Source organism: Dama dama, chromosome Y (assembly GCF_033118175.1).
Source record: "Dama dama isolate Ldn47 chromosome Y, ASM3311817v1, whole genome shotgun sequence".
NCBI classification, from domain to species: domain Eukaryota; kingdom Metazoa; phylum Chordata; class Mammalia; order Artiodactyla; family Cervidae; genus Dama; species Dama dama.
The window spans coordinates 12638552-12653110 of record NC_083715.1 but is presented as its reverse complement, the minus strand read 5'-3'; the positions used below and the strand labels follow the sequence as shown (position 1 = coordinate 12653110).

Sequence of the window (14559 nt, the reverse complement as noted above, 5' to 3'; positions counted from 1 at the left end):
GATTTGTGCGCCACCAGGAAAGACTCTGAATTAAAATGATTCGCCAAAGACCACCCGGAAACTAATCCCATCACCATAAAACCTCAGCCTGTGGGCCACGAGGCAGAGCAGTTCTCCTGGGTTCTCTTACCTACTGCTCTCCACTTGGGTGCCCTTCCCAATAAAATTTCTTGCTTTGTCAGCATGTGTCTCCTTGGACAATTTAGTTCCGAGTGTTAGACAAGAGCCCAGTTTCAGGCCCTGGAAGGGGTCCCCCTTCTTGCAACAATGGCATTTGGCCTCGATCCTGCACCTCAAGTCATAGAGGAAGGGGATGACCGGGGGACCAGATGGTGAGGTGAGGTTAGTGGACCAAGGCCTCGTAGCCCCTTCTCCATGAGTGGGCCGGCAGGGTCACTCACAGAGGTAGTCGTCATCCTGGGGCTCGCTGACCTCTTGGTACACATGGCCCTTTCTTTCTCGTAGACTGTACCTCTTCACTCCAGTCTCCTTTCCTCTGAGTTCTAAGATGGAGAACAGAAGCTAAGCAAGGCTGGTGGGGTCTGGAGAATTAGTCTCTGTTTTATCAGAAAGTGTGAGATCTCCTACCTGTCCATCTATACACTTTGTTAAAACTTTCTTACATGTATTTTTCAAACTTTTACTTTTTTAATTTTATGCTTTATTGTTCCATTATTTATTTCTTGGCTTGTGGGATCTTAGTCCCCCGATCAGGAATGGAACCCACACCTCCTGCAGTGGAAGCGTGGAGCCTTAACCACTTCACCCCCAGGAAGTCCCTTCTCTATACTTTTTTTAATTTCCCTTTAACTACTGGTTCAGGAGACTGAGGCTCCAATGACCACAGATGCCCAGTTCAGTGATAGCGTTCTGCACTTCCCGTTAGTAGGTTTAATTTCCGAACCTTCTAACTTAGGAAATAGTTCACCAACACATCTACTCAGAAAATATATGTTAAGGGCACATGACACATAAGGCACTGAGCAGAGGTCTGGGCATAAACACTAACAAAGCATGGTTCCCATTATCACAGCTGGATTTATTGAACTACTTTTAGGTGTCAGACTTTTGCATTTAATGTAAGGCTTTCAAGCACTGTATGAGTTATGTATCCTTATCCTCACTTTAAAGACAGCAATCAGGACCTCAGAAAATGTATAAGATTTTCCCAAGGCCCCAGTGCTAACTTCATGTCTCAGACCAGTCCAGCTTAAACCCCACCTACCCAAAGTCCATGCCACACACCTAGGCCATACTTATTAGTTTTTCCTCAGGGAGTAGAGGAACTAATTAGAGGAACTCCCCAAAGTTTTTCTTACCGACTTTTTCTCTGGGGTGCTGTCCAGGGGTCCTTGCTTTTCTGTGATGGGGCACTGGTTTCTGAGCTTGCTTGGAGCCACTTGTTTTCAGCAATTTTCCTGCTCCCGGCAATTCCATCAAACTAGATTCCTTACTTAATGGTGCCCTGGACATTCTCTTCCATGTGAGTAAAAGACAACGTTCATTTCTTTAGTTCTTTAGGACTTTATGAAGTGTTTTCACATGCATGACTTTAGTTAATACTTTGACAATTCTTGGAAATACCTGATTTTTTTTTTTTTTTTTTTTGGGCGGGGGGTGGTCTGAACACTGGAGTGTAACAAAAGGACCTAGGTGGATAGTGAATCAAAACTAGAATTCATATCTTAAGGTTCTTCCCTTGCAACTTTCTGCATAAAAGTGAGAGCAAGGCAGAGAGAATAGCTGGAGGCCAGGGAAAGAAGAAGGTAAGGGCTCGTAGAGAGATCCGGGGGGTTTCTATTAATTACTGGTCCTTTGATGGACGAGGAAGTATGGAAAATTACAGAGGGGACAAAACACATCTGGAAAATAAGGTGACAACGCAGTGAGATTAAGAAGAGAAAAGACGATCGGCAGAAACACATTTAGACAATAAAGGAAAAGAGATGAAAGTTGCAGGTTGCCATGTCCTAGAGACAATGGTTGGAATTAAAGTAGCTGGTCTCATCAGTTCTCCTTGAACAAGGCTGTATGACTAGCTGGTTCTCCTCAGTTTCCTGATCCATTAATTGGTATACAGGCTAATTCTTCATATTATAGTGGACATGAAATTTAATAACCTTCACCAAATTGTTGTGTGAGCTATTTAATACAGTTAGAACATGAGCGAACATCCCTGGTATCAATTTATACCCTAAACTGCATCTATATTTGAAGTCTACCTCACAGATACTATCTTCAGCATCCTTTGACCTTTCTACTCCTAGATGAATGCTTAAATGTGGAGTCACTCATTCACAAAACATTCAGGGGGCCCTCAGGGGCTTTGAGCTGGGCCTGGACTTCTGAGAATGAATGGGTTTGGGCTAGCCTCCCAAAGCTCACAACACAGGGGCAGGCTAAACAAATGATTCCAAACAGGAGAGTTGCCTATTAGAGCTCAGAGGAGGAGCTGTTCCTCGCTCCTGCAAGAATGAGCATTTGAAATGATGCCCAGATGATGCGTTTCTACTCAAAAGTGCGTAATCTATGTGACGTCCTTCTGTTATTTTCTTATTTGTTGCTTTTCACTCATAAACCTGAGGCTTCTCAGGGTTGTGAGTTGCTTCCTCTTATTGGAGTGGGAGGCTCTGAGGTAGGGATCCTGTCTCCTTCTTCATCTTGGACTGTCCACTCTACTAACTGCCCAGCATGTCCTTAAGCTTCCCTTAGTCAGATGTCTTAGCATATCCCTCCCTAGCACAGCACAAAAAAACTGAGGTTGAAAACGTCTCTCAGATGAATGATATAAAGATATATGAATAAGCTTCATAGAACTATGGAAGTTTTAATCAGTTTGTAAGCGGTTTAGAGAACGTGCATTGGTTTAGATTGCACTACCAGTGATACTGTGATCTCAGGCATATAATCAAACGTTTTTTACCTCATTTTTTGAATCTATAATGGTGATAGCTATACCTACTTATAGGTACTGTAGGGTTGATTTAAGGTTTAAGTAAGTTAAACTTACTATAATGCTTAAAGTCTGAAATATTATGGAAATAATGTAACAACAGAACCGCCTACTACTGCTTTTGTTCTTACTAACTGTAAAGGTGGTGATGATATCAGACAGTGTGCTAAAGATCCAGGATAGGAAGGCAGCCGTCTCCAGTATCTCTGTGTTTCCTCCTATTCTCACCTGTGACTGGATCGATGAGGAGGATATTTTGGCAACAGGATTTGGGAAATACTCACCTTCTGGTATTTACTCTGCTCCACTCTGAAGGCCATCGAGCAAGGTTTACCTAAAAAATGATGAGAAGCAGTGTTTTGGTTGGGAAATGTTTCCAAACTCTGGGTATTCTAACTAAGGATACATAATTCTAAGCCAGAGAGTGACAAAGACAATGATTACCAAAGAAGGAATGGAAGATAATTTCTGTATCATCAACTTCTGTGCTTCCACTGGGAGCATTACATAATTTTCTTAAAATTAAAAAAAAAAAAAAAAGAAAAGAAACTTCATCTGTGCCTCATCTGATGTTCTGTAGAGTATCTAATAAATTTACTAGTCGTTCGTGACAATAGTACTCAACAATGTAGAAATAGGAGGAAGTGACTGCAATATAATAAATGTCATATATTGAAAATCTACCTCTAACATCATAGTCATCAGTGAAAAAGATCAAGAAAAAAAGGCAAGGATGCCCGTTATCAACATTTCTGTTCACCATAATATATAGAAGTCCTAGCCAGGGTTTTAGGTTAGAAATGGAAACAAAAGTCTTCCATTTGGAAAGAAAGAAGTAAAATTATGTCTACTCACAGGGGCATGGTTTATGTGCAGAAAAATCTTTAAATCCACACACACAAAAATCCTGCACAGAAAGTTGCGTGGTACAAAATCAACATTCAAATATCTTTCCATGCATGAAGAATGACCATTCCACAAAGGAAATAAGAAAACAATCCTATTTATTTTTTATTTTTTTAAAGCTACAGTCAAGAGCTAAATTTAAAAAAAAAAAAAAATTATTTATTTCTTTGTGCCAGGTCTTTATTGCGGCATGTGGGATCTAGTTCCCTGACTAGGGACTGAACCCAAGTTCTCTGCACTGGGAGTGTGGAATCTTAGACACTGGACAAAGAATCTTGTTTGTAATTGCATTGAAAAAAATGAAGTAATTAGGACTAAACTTAAGGAGATGAAAGACTTACATGTTGAAAACTACAAAGTATTGCAGAAAAGAATCTGACATAAATAAATAGATAGGTGTCTCATGTTTATGGATTTGGAGGCTTAATATTATTAAGCTGTTCATACTACCCAAAGCAATTTAAAGATTCAAAGCAATTCCTAATAAAATCCGAATGGAAATTTTTTCAGATATAGAAAATCCATCCAACAGTTAACACGGAATCTCAGAGCACCCCAAATAGGCAAAGAATCTTAGAAAGAACAGCAAAGCTGGAGGCCTCTGATTTCAGAACATAGTACAAAGGTACAGGAACCAAAAGAGTGTAGATATGGCAAAACATGTGTGCTTAGTCATTCAGTCTTCTTGACTTTTTGTGACCTTTTGGACTGTATCCCACCAGGCTCCTCTGTCCAGGGGATTTCTCAGGCAAGAATACTGGACAGGGTTGCAATTTCCTTCTCCAGGGGGTCGTCTTAACCCATGGATTGAACCCGCATCTCCTGTGTCTCCTGCACTGAAGGCAGATTCTTCACCTGCTGAGCCACTGAGGAAGCTGGCTGGCATAAAGACAGATATGACAATCAATGGCACAGAATAGACAGCCAGAAATAAACTCTTGGATACATGGTCTAATGATCTTCATCCATGGTGTCAAGATAATGGGGAAAGTTTAATCCCTGTAATGAACGGTGCTGGGGAAACAAAATAACCATATGCAAAATAATGAACATCTCACATCTTGAACAAAAATTAATTCAGAATGGATTGAAGACCTAAATGCAAGACTTGATAGCTTCATGACATTGAATCAGCAGTGATTTCTTAGATATGGTACCAGGTGCACAAGTATTAGTAACAAAGTACAAATAGACAAATGAGAGTAATCTTAAAATCTCTGTGCAGCAAAAAGACACTGAACAGTGTTGAAAATTCCACCTCCACATGGTAGAACATATTTGTAAAATATGCATCTGATAAGGGGTTAATAAGCATACACCAGTGTGAAGGTTACCGATAAGCCAGGAAGAGAAACTGACTGACCATGATGGCACCTTGATATCAAATTTCCATGTTCCAGCACTGTAAGAAAACAAATTTCTCTGGTTTAAGGAATGCAGTCTGTTTTGTTATGGCAGTCTGAGCTGACTAACTGTGAGAGAAGGAATTGAATAGACCTTCGTCCAGAGAAAATACACAAATGGCCAACAAACGTATGAAAAGACGCTCAATATTACTAATCAATAGGGAAATACAAACTGAAACCTTCTGTGATGGGTAATATGTATAAGAAGACAATAGCAAGTTTGGTAAGGATATGGATAAATTGGAAACCTTATACACTACAGTTGGCAATGTGAAATGTTGCAAGCTTTCTAGAAAATAGTATGGAGTTTTGACAGAAAATTAGAACTGCTGTATGATCTAGCAATCTCATTCAAGAGTGTGTTTCCATAAAGAATTGAAAACAAGATATTGACTAAATAGTGGGCACATGTATGGTCACTGCCGCATTATTCCCAATGGGCACGATGTGTAATCAATCTAAATGTTCATTGCTGGATAAAAGATAAAGATTATATATTAGATATATGTTATAGCTATTACATCCACATGCACACAACGGAATGTTTTGAGGCCTTAGAAAAGAATTCTGTCATATGCTCCGTCATGGATGGGCCTTGATGATATTATACTAAGTGAAATGAACCAATCAAAAAAGACAAATATTGCCCGATTCCACTTCTAGGAGGTATCTAAATTAATCAAATCCATGGAAACAGAAAATATAACGGTGGTTGCCAAGGGCTGTGAGGAGGAAGGATTGGAGAATTGTCACTCAGTGGGTTAGGGCTTCAGTCACGCAAGATGTAACATTTCTACAGATTTGTTATACAGCAATGTGGATATATCCCCGGTGGCTCAGCGGTAAAAAATCCACCTGCAATGCAGGAGATGCAACAGATGCAAGCCCAATCCCTGGGTTGGGAAGATCACCTGGAGGAGGAGATGGCAACCCACTCCAGGATTCTTGCCTAGAGAATCCCATGGAGAGAGAGGCCGGGTGGGCTACAGTCTATGGGTATGCAGAGTCAGACATGACTGAGCAATTAACACTATGGCCACTAACACTAACGTGCACATAGTTAGCAACAGTGTGTCATACACTCAGAAATTGTTAAAAAGGTAAATAAAGACGTGCAGGTGTATGGTGAACCGAGGCATATGTATTCCCTGTAAAGAATCTCTCCTTATGTCAACACCTTTGCAGACAACCAAATGTTTGGTTTTCATGTCCAATTCCCTAGTTTTAATAGCCTCAGGGAACAGAGGGACTTCCCTGGTGCACAGTGGATGAGAATCTGCCTGCCAATGAAGAGGACACAGGTTTGATGGCTGGTCCAGGAAGATTCCACTTTCTGCGGGGCAACTAAGCCTGTGTGTCACAAACTACAGAGCCTGTATATGCTCTGCAATGAGAAGACACTTACTGTAACCAGAGAAACCCATGGACAGCAGCAAAGACCCAGTGCAGCCAAAACTAAATAAATAATTTTTAAAAATCTGGGAGAACAGAAATCCACAGATGGAGAATCATAGAACTATCTAAATTGTTTTCTCCAGTCTAGGCAGATTAACTCTTCTAAACTCTTTGAGCAGCTGAAGAGGAAGTGAGTGCTCACTTCTATTTTACAATAAGTGTACTTCATTTTATCTACCTGATGCCATCTCTGGTCAGTGAAATGTGGGAAAGATCATGGAGAATAAACAGTTCTCTCCAATTCTTTCCCAGAATCAAAATATAGAATTAGTTTAACCTTAGGGTAAGAAGATCATGGGTTTTGTTTTATATACATACATAAATAATGTATCTTGACATAATATGTTAATTATTTCCTTTTTGAAGAGATTTGATCCAATAACCAATGAGATTAGTATTAAACCTGTTTGGTGAATTTATTTCTAAGGTTTCTTTAACTGCCTTTCACTAAGAATGCTTAGCAAAAATAATTCTTTTTTAAAAAGAATCATACATTTTAACCATAAAACTTTTGAGAATTACAAGGGAAAATTTATACATGCATCTTCATTCAGGCTTATGTAAATATTTGGCCACAACCACTTCAGAATGCTGAAAATTATGTTTTCCTTGCTAATGGCTGAGATGAAGTTGAGACCTAAGCCCAGGCTGGTTTCAGGAAGACACCTCCACATCCTCCTGGCCTCTCACCTTCCTGCCTTGGTGTCCATTCTTCATCAGAATCTTCAGTGTCATCTACCTGAGGTTTGATGACCTGCCTGCGGTGATGCATGAAATCCGGTCGAGTGGCTCTGAAACCTGGAAAGAAGCAAAATATTTGTTCTAAGAAGGAGAAACAAAGCACAGAATCAATGGAAAGTATCACAAAGTCAGGGAATCAGTGGGATGGGCTGGGGGAATCTAGAATAATGCAAGAGGGTCAACCTCCCGGTGGTACAGAACTGTAAACATTTCCTCCAGTTTAGTCTCCACACAAAAGGGACCTGTGAGCAGATGGAGCCACCTAAGAGCGGGCCAAGTGAACACTGAGGATGAAGACCTGTTTCATGTTTCCCAGGCTCAGGCACCCAGCACTTCCTGGTACCTATAGCAATCAGCGCTTCGTAGTTTCTTTTCACATTCCTATATCGGATTTTTTCCCATTCTCCCATCTCTTCCCATTCTTCCTTGGAGAAGTATACGGAGATGTCTTTGAAAGCATCTTTGTCCTAAGGAACATAATAGATTTCGTCAGTGATTTACTAATCTAAGTCAGACCTTAGAGCTGAGGCTTCTCCTCCACCTTTTGTGCAGGGAGTAGCCTGAAGCTACTGGATGGTCTGTGTGAGACAGGGATGAAGACTTTCCTTCCCGACTGTGTCCTGCTTACCTGAACAAACACTGAACATTTTCCTAACTCTCCCTGGACACAGAGCAGTTGACGAAGCTAGTGTCCTGTTTTGTCCCACTCCACCCCCACCATCTCAGACAGGACCAGGCATTCCCATCCTGTGTACAGTCACAGGGAAGTTCACTCAGCTGCCCAGGCAAGCAGTCTGTGGTGCTTCAGGGACCAGCACCATGTCTTTCCTATAGAGCTGGCTTAGAGCCCAGCTTTGCCGCCTCCACCTCTCACCGTGGGCTTCCACTCTGTTCTCCCGGCATCTCCCTCAGTGCTCTCCTCTGGAGACCTGTTCGTCCTCAAGGCCATTGGCGTGGTCAAGGCCAAGGTGCCTGTGGAAGAAGAAGGTGCTGAGAGAGCCCAGACCAGTGTCCAGTGCCTGGTCTGTCTGCCTTGGGTGGAGTGTCCAGGGCAGGAATGTGAGGGGAAAGTCAGGGTGAGGGTACTGGTGGGATGGACGGATCCTGACTAGATATGACAGATCAGCGTAATGTGAACTAGATTTGGTTTCTTTGGTTCCCCTACAATTCAGGCCTTCTGAGGGAAGGCACTGGGAGGGAAGTGTCTGTGGGTGATGGAGGGATTCTTGAGGAGACCCGGAAACCCCTAACCGCTGGACTGGGGTCAGGCTGAAATCAGGGCTCTGTTCCAGTGCAGCAGAGGGAATGTTTCTCCAGTAAGGATTTTGACGATCTCCTCCTGGACATTCAGAAAAATCTGGGCATAACGTAGGTTCTACGTCTAAGGGAGAAGTCACTCGGCTTGAGGAGATCTGGGTCCCAAGGGCTGAAGTAACTGGGGTCCTCAGACAGAGGGGACTGGGGATCTTCTGGCTAATGTAGAATGTGCAGGGTGACAAACCTTGGGATCTGTGAGGCTGAGGAAATCGGGGGTTTCTTATTAAGGGACTTTAAGTCTCTGACAGGCAGGACAGTTAGGGTCTTGAGGAGGAAGTTTCAAGAGCTCGCAGGTGGAGGGATTCAGGGTCTGTGAGGTTGAGGAAATTTGGTATCTCTGCGGGTGGTATTTTTAGGGTGCCTCAGGCTGAGGGGAACTGGGGTTAATCTAGGTATTTGAGGGTCGCAGCACTAAGGGGTTTGGTGTTTCTGTTGGTGAAGGGACTTGTAATCCCTAAGCTGACGAGACGCAAGCCCCCTTCAGAATAGGACTCAGGTTACTCAAATTTGACAGGATTTCGGACCTCCCACCCTGGAATTTGAAGCCATTAGGCTAACGGTTTATGAGGGCTGCACAGGGCGCTTTCCTGTCAGCCTCCCAGCTGTCCTGCCGCATTGCCCACCCTGTCCCCAGGAGAGCTAGAGGTTAAGCGAAGTCCAGTCCTGCCGCGCTGAGGTGAAGTGAAGGGCCAGCAGCCTGCCTGTACCCTGTCAGGCACAAGTGACCAATCGGCGATGTGACTGAGACAGTCTGGCCAATAGGCGCCTGGAGGTGTGCAGAGCGTGATGGAGGCCCCGCCCCACCGCTCGGGGATTGGCTGCTCTGTGGGCGTGTCTGTCAATCCTCCAGTGCGCAGGCGCCTCTTGGCTAGTTTCTTTGTTTTCAGGCCTGGCCTCTTAGGCCTGGATCCTCAAGTGGGCGGGTTGTCCTCAGGCTGAATATTTCTTTCCAGTGCCCTCAATTGGTATATCGGCTTCACCAGACTGTAACTGTGCTCCCGGAGTTTATCCTAGGCCCACCTGTGCCCTACCTTATCAAATCCAGTTTTGTCAAGAACTCTTTGTGGTGAGTACTGCATTATTCAAGGGAAACGGTGTAATTAACTGCATTCTGATGAGACACAAGATAAACACCGTGTGGTCGAAGATATAAACACAACGCGTGGAATAAGGATGTTAGAGAAAACTTGGAGGGTTTTTAACCTGAAAGTAGAAGTGACACTGATGAGCCATCTGTATATTTAATGTGGGTATGGAAAGCCTTCAGAAATGAGGTATAAATAAAACCTCAAAGCCTTGCAAGTGTTTTCTGTAAGCCGAGGCATCAATCTGGAGGACTGTGGATCCACTGAGCTGAGTTTGCCTGCCACCTACTGGCTTCACAAGGTAAAATGGGGACACTGTTTCTGGCCCTTAGGTAGCTTTGCTCACAGAAAATTAATGTGATTTCCATGTATTGGAAGCAAAGCGACTGACTGTAGAATTAGTGTCAAGTGGTGGTTGGGAGTCTGGATGGAGAAATGTTACCAGAAAAGTGAGTTTACCTCTTGGTGGGTGTAGAGCCAGAAGGTACAACCCAGCCAAAGCTCATGGGAAGGAAAAGTGTATTACTTGCAGAACTATGGAGAACACCATGGAGCTTTCCAGAGCAGTGTCTCTGTAAACCACAAAGTTGGGTAAGCTTTAATCTATGAGTACAGGCATGTTCTGGCTTCTGTGGTGACTCAGATGGTCAACAATCTCTGCATAGCAGAAGACCCGGGTTCAACCCATAAGTGTGGAAGATCCCAAGAGGAGGGTGGGGCAGTCCACTCCAGAATTCTTGCCTGGAGAATCCCATGGAGAGAGGAGGCTGATGGTCCATGGGGTTGCAAAGAGTCAGACATGAGTGAGTGACTAACACTTTAACTTACAGGCATCTTCATTAAGGGTCTTGGGCTGTGGGAGACTCCAAGCTTTAGTCGATTGAAGTCTTGAGAGTCAGAGCCAGTCACCATCAGCATCCCTTACATTCCAGCTGGTCTGGTATACATATAGATAGCTATTCCTGATATAGATATATATATCTATTCTTCATATTCTTTCCCCTTATCAGTTCAATTCAGTCACTCAGTCGTGTCTGACTCTTTGCAGCCCCATGGACTGTAGCACGCCAGGCCTACCTGTCTATTGGTAACTCCCGGAGTTTACCGAAACTCATGTCCATTGAGTCCGTGATGCCATCCAACCATCTCATCCTCTGTTGTCCCTTTCTCCTCCTGGCCTCAATCTTTGTCAGCATCAGGGTACTTTGAAATGAGTAAGCACTTCACATCATGTGGCCAAAGCATTGGAGTTTCAGCTTCAACATCAGTCTTTCCAATGAACACTCAGGTCTGATCTCGTTTAGAATGGACTGTTTGGATCCCCTTGCAGTCCAAGGGACTCTCGAGTCTTCTCCAACACCACAGTTCAAAAGCATCCATTCTTCAGCACTCAGTTTTCTTTATAGTCCAACTATGCCATCCATACATGACCACTGGGAAAACCATAGCCTAGACGAGACATACCTTTGTTAGCGAAGTAACATCTCTGCTTTTTAATATACTGTCTAGGTTGGTAATAACTTTTCTTCCAAGGAGTAAGTGTCTTTTAATTTCATGGCTGCAGTCATGATCTGCAGTGATTTTGGAGCCCCCCGAAATAAAGTCAGCCACTGTTTCCCCATCTATTTGCCATGAAGTGATGGGACCAGATGCCATGATCTTAGTTTTAAGAATCTTGAGCTTTAAGTCAACATTTTCATTCTCTTCTTTCACCTTCATCAAGAGGCTCTTTAGTTCTTCTTCACTTTCTGCAATAAGGGTTGTGCCATCTGCATTGCTGATATTTCTCCCGGCAATCTTGAATTTAGCTTGTGCTTCATGCAGCCCGGTATTTCTCGTGATGTACTCTGCATAGAAGTTAAATAAGCAGGGTGACAATATATAGACTTGATATGCTCCTTTCCCAATTTGGAACCAGTCTGTTATTCCATGTCTGGTTCTGACTGTTGCTTCTTGACCTGCATACAGATTTCTCAAGAGACAGGTCAGGTGGTCTGGTATTCCCATTTTTTGGGAATTTTCCACAGTTTATTGTGACCCACACAGTCAAAGCCTTTGGCATAGACTATGAAGCAGTAATATATTTTTTTCTGGAACTCTCTTGCTTTTTCAATGATCCAGTGGATGTTGGCAATTTGATCTCTGGTTTCTCTGCCTTTTCTAAAACCAGCTTGAAGATCTTCACGTTCACAGCTCACGTATTGTTCAAGCCTGGCTTGGAGAATTTTGAGCATCATTTTGCTAGTGTATGAGATGAGTGCAATCATGCAGTAGTTTGAGCATTCTTTGACATTGCCTTTCTTCGGGATTGGAATGAAACCTGACCTTTTCCAGTCCTGTGGCCACTGCTGAGTTTTCCAAATTTGCTGACAGATTGAGTGCAGCACTTTCACAGCATCATCTTTTAGGATATGAAATAGCTCAACTGGAATTCCATCTCCTCTACTACCTTTGTTTGTAGTGATGTCTCCTAAGGCTCACTTGACTTCACATTCCAGGATGTCTGGCTCTAGATGAGTGATCACACCATTGTGATTATCTGGTTGATGAAGATCTTTTTTGTACAGTTCTTCTGTGTTTTCTTGGCACCCCTTCTTAATATCTTCTGCTTCTGTTAGGTCCATACCATTTATGTCCTTTGCTGAGCCCATCTTTGCGTGAAATGTTCTCATAAGCATAAGTTTTAAGGTCGCTATTGCAGGGAATGGCCACAAGGCGTCAGGACTTTTTCATGCCCAGTTGTGACTACGTTGAAAGTCAAAACTTTCAAGTTTTAACTCAACACTGTAATTCAATATGGAATGTAGCTGAGAAACACCCAAAAGCTTGTGTGCTCTTTCTGAACATAATTATTTATTTATTTTAATATTTTTTTTTTCATTTACTGGCGGTGCCATGTGGCATGTGGGATTTTTAGTTCCCCGACCAAGTGTCGAACCATTGGCCCCTGCATTTGAAGCACAGAACCTTCACCACTGAACTGCAGGGAAGTCCCCCTAAGCATTATTTTTTTTAAAGTAACCTTTATTTCATATTGTAGTAACATTGATATACCATCTGTTGTTGGTGGCAGGTGAACCGAATGTATTTTCTTTTTGGTTGCTGTTCAGTTGCAGAGTCAGGTCTTTTTGTAGGAGCGTTCCCTTTTCTACAGGCCCTGTTATACTGGTAAGACATCTATTTGTATATACATAAGTGTACATAAATGTAAATATCTAGGTACATAGATATGTAAATGTCCAGTTAGAGATATAAATGTCTAGGTATGTAGACATACAAATGTTTATGTGCATAGAAATATACATTCTAGATACATAGATATATAAATACCTAGGTTCATAGAGACATAAATATCTATATACTTAAACATATAAATATATATATATATACCTATAGACATAACTAACTATGCAAAACAGAAAAAGAGACACAGATGTACAGAACAGACTTTTGGACTCTGTGGGAGAAGGCGAGGGTGGGATGTTTTGAGAGAACAGCATCGAAACATGTATATAATCTAGGGTGAAACAGATCACCAGACCAGGTTGGATGCATGAGACAAGTGCTCGGGCCTGCTGCACTGGGAAGACCCAGAGGGATCGGGTAGAGTGGGAGGCGGGAGAGGGGATCGGGATGGGGAATACATGTAAATCCATGGCTGATTCATGTCAATGTATGACAAAAACCATTACAATATTGTAAAGTTATAGCCTCCACTAATAAAAATAAATGAAAAAAAAAAAAAAAAAAGAATTCAATTTGTTGTAAACCATGGGCCCCACCCAAACCCAATTAATCAGAAAATTTTGAATTGGGGCCCTGCAATTCATGTTTTCTAAGCAAGATTTTCAGTTGATGGTGATGCACATGAAATTTGGGAACCTCAGTGGCTGTTTTTTAAAATCCCCTTGGAAATGGAACCCTCTTACACTGTTGGTGGGAAAGCAAACTAGTGTAGCCGCTATGGAGAACAGTGTGGAGATTTCTTAAGAAACTGGAATTAGAACTGCCATATGACCCAGGAATCCCACTTCTGGGCATATACACTGTGGAAACCAGATCTGAAAGAGACACATACACCCCAGTGTTCATCTCAGAACTGTTTATAATAGCCAGGACATGGAAGCAATGTAGATGCCCATCAGCAGACGAATGGATAAGGAAGCTGTGGTACATATACACCATGGAATATTACTCAGCCATTAAAAACAATTCATTTGAATCAGTTCTAATGAGATGGATGAAACTGGAGCCCATCATACAGAGTGAAGTAAGCCAGAAAGACAAAGACCAATATAGTATACTAACACATATATATGGAATTTAGAAAGATGGTAACGATAACCATATATGCAAAACAGAAAAAGAGACACAGATGTACAGAACAGACTTTTGGACTCTGTGGGAGAAGGCGAGGGTGGGATGTTTCAAGAGAATAGCATTGAAACATGTATATTATCTAGGGTGAAAGAGATCAGCAGCCCAGGCTGGATGCATGAGACAAGTGCTCGGGCCTGGTGCACTGGGAAGACCCAGAGCAATTGGGTCGGGAGGGAGGGAGGTGGGAGCGGGAATCAGGATAGGGAAAAGATGTAAATCCATGGCTGATTCATGTCAATATATGACAAAAACCATTACTATATTATAAAGTAATTAGCCTCCAAGTAATAAAAATAAATGGACAAAAAAAGAAATA

The 14559-nt window shown here is 42.4% G+C and overlaps 1 pseudogene; it reads right to left on the bottom strand.

Moving 5' to 3' along the window:
- The window catches only part of LOC133053592 (histone-lysine N-methyltransferase PRDM9-like), a 78149-nt pseudogene that overhangs the window by 36359 nt on the left and 27231 nt on the right, over positions 1-14559 (bottom strand).